This window comes from Echiichthys vipera (genome assembly GCF_963691815.1).
Source record: "Echiichthys vipera genome assembly, chromosome: 14".
NCBI lineage: Eukaryota > Metazoa > Chordata > Actinopteri > Perciformes > Trachinidae > Echiichthys > Echiichthys vipera.
In genome coordinates this window covers 24,285,997-24,298,908 of record NC_139839.1, presented here as the reverse complement: position 1 = coordinate 24,298,908, position 12,912 = coordinate 24,285,997, and positions in this window count along the sequence as shown.

Here is a 12,912-nt window from a genome sequence, read left to right as displayed (position 1 = left end):
GTTGTTAGATAAATGTAGTGGAGTAAAAAGTAGTATATTCCCCACTGAATTCTAGTGGAGTAGCATGAAAAGAAAATACTCAAGTAAAAAACAAGAGCCTCAAACTTAAAATACCATTATAATACCATTCCTTTCTATGCTTCAAATTATACCGTGATACATTTTCGACCATACTGTACAGCTCTAGAAAGGAGGAATATTACGCCTCGGTTTCATATAGACAGGGCGTCAAATTGCAGCCTTTGCCTGGCCATATTGGATCATAGATATAAAATCATAAGCATTAAAGTGAAAAGTTTAAATCCATATTAACTCTATTTGTGTTTTACTGGATAAGTATGCCAGGTTCTTGTCAACACCATCAGTTTTTAATATGTAATTCGACAGCTAAAACTCTGAGAACCCCTTCATATCATACCGGAAGTGTGGTTTGATAGCAAAAACAAAATACAGTTGTTAAATGAACACCTGCTTTTTCCCATGTCTCAAGAATCAGAGAGCTGCCATCCAGCCATGGTCAACATGTCTTAGTTTTAGTTAAATGGTGAGATGGACTGATCAACTATGTCCATGTTGTTGGACATTTAAGCCTAAATAAGTTGAGAAGTTTATGCTTTTAACTAACAATGTGCTGTTCTGGGCCAATCATCAGTATTGACAATAAGTATGAACCCTGGAAGGTGACGTGTAACAACAAAATGACAGCACTGTTACTAGGAGCTAAGTGCTCATCTTGGGAAGGGAAAAACTGAATTCTCAGAGGATATTTAAGTAAAAAAGAGGCTTACTGGTGCTGTTCTGCCCTAGTTCTCAACAACACTTTGTCAGTGTGAATCTGAGATTTGTGTACGTGTAATTGTGTGCATGCGTGTGAGTGTGAGAGTGTGTGTTTTCATGTCTAAGCCTCTAACTGTGCATTCACACTCACAAGCTGATGTGTGTGTGTGTGAGCATTTACTGTAATCCCGCCTGTGTGTGCGTGGATCAAAACCACATGTGTCATCTTTGCACAAAGAGTATGATCAATGCAACGTTCTTCAGCAGCCAATGAGGGGAGAGCCCTTGTTACTGGGCAGTTATGTGTTTACCCCCCCTTTCTTTCGTGAGGTCGATGTCACGCGTCAAGCCTCATAGAGTCTCAGATCAGCATGAGTCTTTACGACACACCAGGGTCCTGCGGTTGTGATGAACATCAGCACTCTCACTGGTTTTGTAGGTCAACCAGTATTGAGCTACGGGTGCAGCCCAGCTCACAACACATGTACTTGTGTGCACAGCTTTTATATACAGAGCAAAGGTCATATAGGAAACTCTATTCACAAAAGTCCAGGATATTGGCTGGAGTTGGTGAAGGAAATCTCCATTGATTTATTTATTTTTTGACAGTAATCTGCAAGTTAAATTCATACTATACCATTGTAATCAACTGAGCTTTACTTTTGGAATAGTGTTCTCACCTTTGTAGGCTACCCTTATAACACATCATAATATGTCTATCCAAGAAAGATTATAGCCTATCAATGCTTCCTAAAAGGTATTATTACTTTTAGGTTAATATTGGTGGATTGCTGTAGTTTGATTATTTGTCGTGAGATCACAGTTTATCCACATTTGCATTTACCATATTTGCATTTACTACTCATAGTACATTTTTGACAACATATTGGCCGTAATAGTTTAATCTTTATTAGTGTGTCATATTTTATAAGACAGTCATAGTGCTTGTGTTAGCCGTGGTGTAGCCCACGGTACTCACACCGGTAAAGTATGCCCTCCCAATCACCGCAAGGCGGGCCCGCCATCAAAAAGCCCCCTGTATCCCCTCCCTCGCTGTGTTCACTGTGCTCACTGTGCTCACTGTGCTGGGTGGGTAAATAAAGTCAACACTGCTGATTCCTTCCCATGGAGCCGACATGAAAACTGTTTTGGTTTAGTAAATTTCTGTCAGTCAGCTGTTGAAGGCAGGTTATCCAGCAGCTGTCACTCAGCTCAGGAGCTGCTGACAGCAGAGACCAAACCGTTCTCTCTACTCGTCGCATTCAGAGACTTCGGGTTCGTCAGGTGCCGACACTGAGCCTATAACTTATTAACCTATCGCCAGATGACTTTCATTCCTTAACTCCGCCTAGCTCCACTTAACCATCCGGGATCGCTCCATAGCAGAGGGATTTCGGGATCCGCAAAAAATGGTCCGGCCAATCAGGACCGCCGGGCGGGGTTTTATAGATGTGACGTAGCGGAGAAGCGACTGTTGTGATTTAGACAACAATGGCAGCTCACATCGAGGAAGCAGGTGTCAGCATGGATGCTGCTATTTCATCCATGTTTTCCAATCTAGAGAATATTTCTTCTTTAAAAGAACACCAGAGAACGGCTCTGAAGGCTTTTGTTGGTGGAAACCATGTCAGCTGTTCTGTTTTGGTTTTCCCTGTGTCGCTCTCATCACCGTCACGGGTCGTTTTCGATGTGAGTGGTTGAAGTAGCAAGTCAATAAAGGACGTGACCGACAAGTGCTTTATCCAATCATATGCAAGGATTTTTTATAGGGCCCAGCCTTCTGAAATCACTTTCCTATGGAGCGATCCCAGATGGATGAGGGAAGCAAGGCGGAGGGAAATTCATCCGGCCAGAGTCAGGTTAATAACTTGTAGCCTGATGTTAAAGAAGCTGCGGGGGCTCACGTGTTACATTTTGGTGTTATGGTGCTGAGAGCACTATCTTCTTACAGTGCGTAGATAATCTTCCTATCTTATCTGTCACTCTGATACCTAAGATAGCTTAAGTTATGTTTTGATATTGAGAGACAACTTTCCAACTCAACAAGAAATATCCTCACATTTTTATATCGCAAGATCTCATGGTCACACCTCACATCACACCTCTGGTAATATGTTTGCAATTGTAGAATGTGCTGTCATTATAAAAAGACCTCAGTGTCATCTATATACGGCAGTGGCTTTGGGGACTTTTTTCTGACATTTAATGATGGGCAATTTTTTTCTTTGAATAGTCAGTCGATAATGAAACTAACAATAAGTTCTAATTAGTTTTGTATGTAGATGTCCAAACTAAACAACAAAATGTAGTTGAGGTAAAAGATTAATATTCCCTCTTAATTATTGAAGTATAAAATAGTATAAGATATGAGAATACCAGTAAAGTAAAAAATTGCACCAGGTGCAGTACTTAATTTAACTTAATTTGTTCATTTTCACCACTGCACAGTGTCATCTGTGAAGTGGCATATAAATCATGGAAAAATCAACAAGAGCGTAACTAACCCACAGCCAGAGCTACGCACTTCAGTAAGTCATTTGAATTGTCAGCTCAGTTAGACAGAGAGGGTCAAATACAACGCACATAAAATTAATAACAGGCAGTGACCAAACTAAAGTAGCTGTGTTACTACTTGCATCAATCTTTGGATCAGCAGCCACTTATGTACAATGGCTATGAAAAATTCAACATACTTTATTTATACCTTACATATTTTGTGTAGTGGTTAATTGTCTTTCACAGGAAAAGAAAAAAAATCACATTTGTGTTTATTCCTGTTGGCAATTAACAGAAACGCCAAACAATATTGTAGTCAAATATAGTAATTCTCCAAACTAGGACTTCAAAAAGGATCCAATTGACGAAAATAACAACACACATACTGTTTAATTTCAGGAAGTGTTTGTGTTCCAGCAACGCCACCCCTGACCACATGATGGCATTAGTCCTCACTGACTCCTGCCATGACTTCAGCACGTCTGATGAGCTGAATATAAAGAAATCCTCTTTAGTCGAAGGGTTAAACTCTAATCTTGACAATCTCTTTTCACCCATCATGTCAAATCCATACGTCACTAACAATAAGTCAAAAACATCTGTCTGTATCCGTCAGATGAGTAAACAGGAGGAACAACAAAAGGATATACAAATAAGCCAGCTAGTTACTAATAACTCAATCTCCTTACATTGACACCATGTCATCTTCTTAACTGAGGATGAATACATGTATTATGCATACTCAGAGAATCAACCTCATTTTGTTTACTGTTGTGGTGCTCCGCAATGGTGGTGAAAGTGTCCTGTGAAACATTGAAATGGCCTTTAGAGATATGGATTCTCGGTTGACGTGTTTTAACTGATGCCATCTTTGCAGAGTTAAATGTTTGTGTCCCCGGTGTTCTTTTTTGGCTGGTCAGTGTGCGATTGCTGTTGACAATTTTGTATTTAGGTCAGTGTGGCCCCCTCAGGGTCTGACAAACCACTTTCTCCCTGAGTCCCCATGATTGACACATTTTCTTATAGTAAATGAAGTCCTGCTCCTCCGGTTTTAAATTCTTGATAAGTAACATGTTAGAAAATGCAACACTAAATGCTGCTGTTGGTTCACTCTAATTTAGATATCCCTGAATAACATTTAGTTATCCCCTGGATACCATTGATAATATTATTTATAATAAGGACAATGATATTGTAATTATCTATAAATCTGTTCATGTGTGTATTGTATCTAGCTGTTTATTCCCTGAATGTTAATCCCATCACTCCGTCATATACTGCAAACAGACATATGTCCCCTCTGGGTCTTGACAATCTTGTTTTGCATAGACTGCAGCCCTACGTGAAGCAGCCAGCAGAGATAGCTACCTGTTGTCCTCATCCTCACCACTTCTAGACAGTGTGTTAATAATCAGCAGCCTGGCAAAAACCAGAATTATCAGGACATCCTCTAAGAACATAATGCCTGTCTTAGACACTTGGCATCTGTTGGCATTTCCTCGCGATATGCTGGATACAGGGGAGGGGGTGAGGTGAGGAGGAGGAGGGAGGGAGGGAGCTTCAGGCTGGGATTACGGGGGAGCTGAGAAGGGGGTGAAGAGAAGGAGAAGAGATGACCTGACCACATGCTCCATCCGTAAAGCGCTTTTCTTGAGTGCTGGCCCTATGCCTTGGACAGCCAGTTCAGGTCAAACGCAGAGCCCCCACTGGGCGATGCAGTCAACGGCTATTGTGATCGGCAAATGAAGCCTGATGATTCAGTTTGGGAAGGGTCTTTAGAGGTCTGCAGCTTAATTCTTTACTCGGAGTTAAAACATTGTCTTGAATTTGAATACATGAGGGTAGATTAACCTAAAAGCAAAAAAACATTTGACATTACATACTATTACTACAACTACTACTAATACCACTTAAAATAACCCCGGATTTGGTAATATGGAGAAAATCTATCGTGATTTAGGTAATTTCATATCTCGATAACAATCTATATTAATGTCTTCATGTTTTCTGGTAATTTAATAAATAAATAGTCAATATAAAATAACCACATGATAAACGCTACTTTTTCTATTAAATATTTGACACATTTTAAAGTGCTGGTTATTGGGAACTTTAGTGCAAAGTTTACGCAACAGTTTCAAGTGAAATTATAGAAAATTTGAATTTTGTCCATATATACACTGACTATGTTGACATGCAAACGCACAGATAGTGTAAATGGAAAAAGAAAATATTTCACTTCACATCTTCTGAGAAATTTGGGCGAGTATTTGCTTGTTGCTTATCAGTTTAAATGATGGAATAGTATAAAACTATATCTTGATATATGATTTAATCACATTAAGATTACATCTAAAGATATTAAGTTATCATATTGAATTACAGCCCCATAATAACCTCAAACTATGTAATTCAATTAAAGTTTAAACACCAACATGCAACATTTTCAAGAAGCTTACTTGATCATGTTCAGGTTATAGGTTGCCTATAACACTAATTTTCTAGTGAGGTGGTACCATAGACAATATAAAAAATGGACATAGCCTCTCCGTCGAGGTCCCTTCTCTCAACTTAATCGTCCTCGCCTACTAGAGGCGCCTTCTTGTCAGACTTTGTCTCCGCCTCATTACCTCTCACCAAAAAAGGGCATGTATGTGACGTTGGGGGGAGGGAGATACGTCCATCTGGCTGACGTATACCTCCAAGGAGAAGTGAGGGCCAGGGGCTGTCACTCAAGAGACCACGCCCCTAATTATTCATAAACTTTAACCTCCAATAAAATAAAAACTAGCCTGGTACAAAGAAATTAACCCCCCTCAGTGTTGTCATGGAGATATGACCTAAACATAAACCGGTTTAATTATGCTGTGAAAACAGCCTTTTTAACATGGGGGTAATGTGAAATTGTTCTATTATGAAACCTGCCCCTAGTGGACACTCTGAGAACTGCAGTTTTTGGCACTTCCTTAATGGGCCTGTAGTGGGGCCCACGTTGTAAAATATCTTTGTAAAATATAAAGTATTATACATCTCGGATCTCAGTTGATCTCATGTAGATCCTGGATCTTCTTCAGCAGTTAAAAAATACCAAAATCTTTACCTTTGCAGATGAGATGATACAACCAAATTGATTGTCGACCTTTAGTCTTAGGTACCAAGTACAATGAATAGTCACAAACAATGTCAGAAACTCATAGATTGCATAGAGGTGGCCCCCTTGTTCTCCACCGAGAACTCAGCCTGGGCCTTGTGAGTATCCCCACACCCGCCACACACCTTTCACCCTGGGAAAGGGGAGAGTCCAGCCCCTTTCCAGGATTTTGGTTCCAAATTTAGTGTCATGCATAGATTTGAGCCCAACTATAGCTACAGTAGTTGGTACAGCTCCAGCTCCCGCACTAGCTTTGGTTCCTTCCCTGCGAGAGAGGCGACCAGGTGTACCAGTCTGCAATGCAGGGTCAGCAAACATAGGTCCCCGCTAACACCATCGCCCATCCCTGCAGATAGTGGGCCCACAGGGCGGCCACTCCATGTTGTTCTTTGTCTCAGCCACCAGACCAATTCAATTCAATTCAATTTTATTTATAGTGCCAAATCATAACAAAAGTTATCTCAGGACACTTTACAGAGTAGGTATAGACCACACTCTATGACTTATTTATTAGAATATGAAAATGATGATAATTATGGTGGCAAACATGATAAATGATGAGCAGCGGCAACAGCAGCTACAATACAGAGAGATATACCACCGATGGTGCCTCTATGGCTACAAATTCCATAGTTTATAAGACTAGTGATAGTATATATGACTAATAGTTATAATAGTAACAGGAAGCGTCACGCAGGACCATGGCAGCAGGCACCACCACGGTCAGCAGAGACCTGCACGACGACAAAGCACAAACAACTCCGGGGAAGAAGTTGAATTAGTAACATGCATTGATGAGACATGAATGATACAGACAGAGCGGAGAGAAGCTCAGAGTATCAGGAAAAGTATTACCCCCGGCAGACTAGGCCTGTAGCAGCATCATTAAGCAGAACAACATCATCTTAAAAATAACAACATAGCTGAGGGTTTGTAAGCCCTAGCTGTAAGCTTTATCAAAAAGGAAAGTTTCAAGTTTACTCTTAAATATGGGGACAGTGTCTGCCTCCCGAAAACACTTTGGAGTTGGTTCCACAGGAGAGGAGCTTGGTAGCTGAAGGCTCATCCTCCCATTCTACTTTTGGAGACTCTAGGAACGACAAGTAGCCCTGCATTCTCAGAGCGCAGCAATCTAGTCGGGTAATACGGTACTATGAGCTCTTTAAGATACGACGGAGCCTGACCAATAAGAGCTTTGTACGTAAGGAGAAAGATTTTAAATTCTATTCTGAATTTTACAGGTAGCCAGTGCAAAGAGGCTAATACAGGAGAAATTTGTTCTCTTCGATTTGTTTTAGTACACGAGCTGCAGCATTTTGGACCAACTGGAGACTCTTAACAGACTTATTGGAGCATCCTGATAATAAGGAGTTGCAATAGTTCAGCCTGGAAGTAACAAATGCATGGACTATTTTTTCTGCATCTTTCTGAGACACAATGTTCCTAATTTTCACAATATTATGCAGGTGAAAATATGCAGTCCTTGTTGTTAATTTTATGTGAGAATCGAAGGAAATATCCTGATCAAAAATAACACCCAGATTCCTTACTGTGGTGCTGGAGGACAACACAACATCATGCAGAGTAACAATATCTTTAGCTATTGAGTTTCCGGAGAATATATTGGCTCTTAGATTAATAATTTTCGGAAATTCTAAACTGTCAGATTTGCCCAGTCCACACTAAACAGATAAAAAAATAAACAATATACAGGAGAAACATGGGATCAAGAACATATTTGCACAAACAGTACCAAATGTATTCTCTTTATACCTCCATACAGAGAATAAAAACACCATTCGAAGACTAAACGTTATCATAGTTATTCCTTAAATATTGGCAATGTCATCTCAGCTGACATAACACACACATTCCCAATGTCTTTGGATCAATTGCTTAGCTTCACCCTCCCACACACACACACACCCTAGTGAAACCGCCCAGAGAGTACAATGTTTTGCACAAGGTGACTTCCAACTCCTGACAGGCTTTCTGTCGAGTAAACGTTGAAGATGCCCCTGGGCAGAGTGCCAACACTGAGGCCAGATGGGAGCCACAGTCTCTACCTGCCCACCCCTCTCCACCCGGTGCCAGTCCCCTGACACCAACCCCCCCCACCGCCACCCCCCCCCCCACCCTGCCATCTGTGCCGACCTGCCCCTAGCTGTCAACAGTTCAAGAGCGGGTTGTGGCATTCCCGCCTATGCGTGGCAGCCGACAGCACAGCTGTACAGATGTTGTCAGGGCAAAAAGATGGCGACGGCGGTGACAGCAAGGCTAACATCTGTGCTCCCTGTGGGAACAACAGCGTCCAGCACTTTGCAAGAAAGCCATTCGTTGTGATACTGTGTCAATGAGCTGACAGATGTGTTGCTTAACGTCCTGTGTGGAATCATCAGCGCTGCCCCTGGCTCGTGAAGGCCTTGGAAAATCCTGCATAGACAAACACAGTGCCACCAGCTGTATGATACTTTGTCAGTTCCATGAATATGTTCTGGGGATTAAACCCAGATTAAGACACTGTAAACTAAACAGATTTACATCGACTAAGTAGATCACAGTGATGTGATACTGAAAACACCCAGATCATAGGTTACACGAAACATAATCCAGATATCATTATGTTTCTTAAATCTGCATCCCTTTATGTTTTTATCTTTCGTGGCATGATGCTGCTCTCACCCTTGCATCATCCGCTGTTTTCCTGTGTGGCTGGTGACTGCTGATCACTGGATGCTCTCCCCCACCTCACTCTCTTTATACTGCATGCAGTCTGTGTCAGGTATAGCCCTTCATTACCACCCTGCTGCTCTCTCTCTCTCTCTCTCACTCATTCACTCACTCACTCACTCACTCACTCACACACACACTAACAACGCATTAGGATGTGTGTATCTATATATATGTGTGTGGGGGAGAGGGGGAGAGAGAGAGAGAGAGAGAGAGAGAGAGAGAGAGAGAGAGAGAGAGAGAGAGAGAGAGAGAGAGAGAGAGAGAGAGAGAGAGCACAGCAGAGAAGGGAAAATGAATAAAAGGACTTCATACATTTTTATGACTGCACCGATAAGGTCAGTCATGTGCTGTGGTTACTAAGCAACACTGCCACCCCATGTTGGACAGTTATGGACCAGAAGAGTCAAACTCAAATATGTTTACTACTGCTCTGTGAATGACAGTTGACCAGCCTCTTTTTTATGTAAAAGGAAACTTCAGAAAAAAGTAAAATATCACTTCACACGTCACTAGGGTTAGCAAAGTAAACTCCTCCTGAAATTCTTTGGAGTTTTTTTAACCAGGAAAATTATTTAATGTTGATTTCACTTTAAACATAGTGATTTTTTTATGTAATATTTTGTTTATCGCTGAAATTACCCAAATCACAATGACTTGGAGCCGATCCCAGCTGACTAGATCAAATCCCAATGACTGAAAATGTAGCATGTAAAATCTGTCTATACGTACCTATTATAGTTCAACACTATAGTGCCAGTTTTGGTGGATTAACACTCAAGAGATAGAAACTAGACAGGAAGGTCCTGTATGTCCAACATGGAACTTTATCAATCAGTGCCTCAATAATCAACTCAGAATTTTATCCACCACTTTAGTGCAATAATTTAATCTTACTGCTCATGTCGGTCATATACAGTCATACATATTTTATCTTATGCATTTCCTCTACATTTAACTTATCCGATTTCATTTTCCGTGAATTTTATTTCACCTGTATTCTATTGATACTATCTATCTCATATATATTTGACAAAGAGTTTACTGTTTTTATTTTTTTTTATACTTTCTGTATGTATTTAGCTAAGAGTTTATTGGATATCCTAGACTGTATTTTTTTATACCTCCCTTGTGTTCTTGTAAGCTGCTGGAAATTCAATTTCCTTGCGGGAGTCATCCCTAAGGGATCAATAAAGAGAATTCTAAGTGTAAGTCTAAGAATATACCAGTTGCATGTTATGAATTCTGCTACTTAAATTACCTAAAATCCCAGAATTACCTCAGGATGACCCTGCTTTCCACTCAATCAGGACTGTACAGGAGTGCATTGAGCCGTGAGATGCAAAGCAGTCAATGAGTGTAATCAATGTATAGATCCACTAAGGGGCCATCAAGGAGTTCTGCTCTGCCTACTCAATTGGTCACTACTAAGTAAAAATTAGTGTTTTTCAGCCGGGTTAACCAGGACTCCAGACATTCAGTTAATTCTCCATTCCTAAAAACAACTACCATTCACATTATTAGACTGCTGCAGCTAACATATAAGGAAAAATAGGTTTAAGTCCTTGCATCTGTAGCAGAGTGGAGTCATTTGTGAATGCCTCCCTGGAGTAAATTGTCACTCCACTGATCAATCAACATACAAAAGAATAAAGAATGTGTTAAAACTGAAAGCACAGCATAATTCTGTTTGATTTGTAGTCTAATGCCTTGGAAAAGCGGCCAAACAGAAAAAGCATGATGTCCAACATGGACAGTTTAAACTGAATGTTATTGAACACTATGATATAAATGTGGATATTGGTGCAATGTTTTTTGAATACAAGACATACTGTAGTTATCATGGAACTGTCACTGTTTAGGTTTGGTTGGTTTTTGTTGCCATGCTAGCGGTATAGCTCTGTAAATGTCAATGTCCACCACTTTGGTGGAAATATCAACAACTGAATGGTTTGCCATGAAATTTTGTACATTAATACTACCATTTTGCATCAATTTCGCTGTAAAAAAATCCACCTTAGATCATGGAAGTTCTCCATCAGCAGTAATCTCAGTAGTCCACGACCTAACACGAGGTGTTAGGGGAAAAGCTGCAGGTGTGTCTATTTTTTGAGTGGAGGAACATCCACAGATTAATGATATCAACTGTTAAAGGAGTATACAAGGCGGAATTTGTCCTTTAGATTCTTTTGTGCTTTGGCTTTGAGAGAATGATGTAATAGTTTTGTGTAATCTGCAGTGGAAATCTTATGCCATGTAGCTTGTTTTCAAGCAGACACAGCACTTTCTACCCTTTAATGGCAAATGAATTACCCTCAAAGGGAACACCGTCACCGTCAAAGTATATAAGAGCATTTTTTTAATAAGAACTATACAAGTTTATCATGTGGAATCTGGGTCTTTGTAGTTAAGATTAATGGATATTATTACCCCCCACTTTACATTGGCTTCTTGTTCAACACATGTACATGTTATGTTGTAAATGGGGATGTTGTAAACTTTTATATATAAGTAGCTTAACAGAACATAATTTTGAAAATCAAGAATCTATAGCTTTATGTATGATGTTTCTTCCAGCACCACTGTGAGGTTGATATTTAATAAACACATTCATGTTGTCCCTCCTTATTTTGGGGTACCTTCTGGCTTTTCACCTAGCACTATTATCAGGTCAAAAATAATTTGTCCAATGCTTTAGTTCATGACCAAATACCTGCATAACTATTGACATTCCTGTCAGCCCCAGCTGTACTTTGTAATTGATTGCTAATCAGTAATTAGCAAATGTTTGAAGGCTAACTCACTAAACTAAGATGATGAACATGTTGAACGACATAAAGCTTAAAAACAATAAAAACCTGTACAAAGAATCCGGGTAGCAGGTCCGCAATAGATGCCAAATAGAAGTGGTATACATCATCTGAAAGTTGGGAACCGGTAGACTAATTTGAGATGCAGCTTATAGCCCCTGAACACCCACACAGGTGTTTTTATTTGTTAACCTGGTTAATTAGACCTCTTCTTGGGACTGTGTGGGTGTGTCTACTGTGATTGATGGACATCTTCCTGAGTCTCCTGTTAGCTTTGTTTCACGTGTTAAGGCGGGACAAAGTACACCTTTACCATTCTTAGTGGTAGACACTAAGCCCCGCCCACCTTCAACCCAAGCAGAGGTCTAATCATCCAGAATAACTGAAAACACCTGTGTGGGTGTTCAGGGGCTCTACGTTTTTCTTTTTAATATATTTGTAATAAACATGTTTGTTTAGGTGCCTATTCAAATGTGGAAGGTTTAGAGTGTACAAGGGCTTTGAGCACTATGGCTGGCCTTGATGATGGTCACTAAATGCTCAATTATTGCATACATTTTTGTATGCAAAATTTTGGGGGTCGATACCATTTGTTACCCTGATTTGGTGCTAAACTTAATCATTTTATACAACTCAAGAATTGATACAAATGGTCAAAAATCCCTCTCAATACTACATTGATGCACAAAGACCTTGAGGAAAACCATAGAAAGATCCAACATATGTTTTGGTATTAAAAACCTTTGAACCCCCTTATTGTCAGTATACTTAGGAAACCATCCATCCTCTGAAACCCATAGTCGCGTCTCTAGCTGGGGTTGTAAAGTTTCATGAGGCTGTGATTATCTTAGAGGTCACAACAGCTCATTTATAAAGAGATGTAAAGTTTCAAAAATTGTTTCACTAAAATAAAATGGCTCCTATGGGGACTAACATCATCACACATGA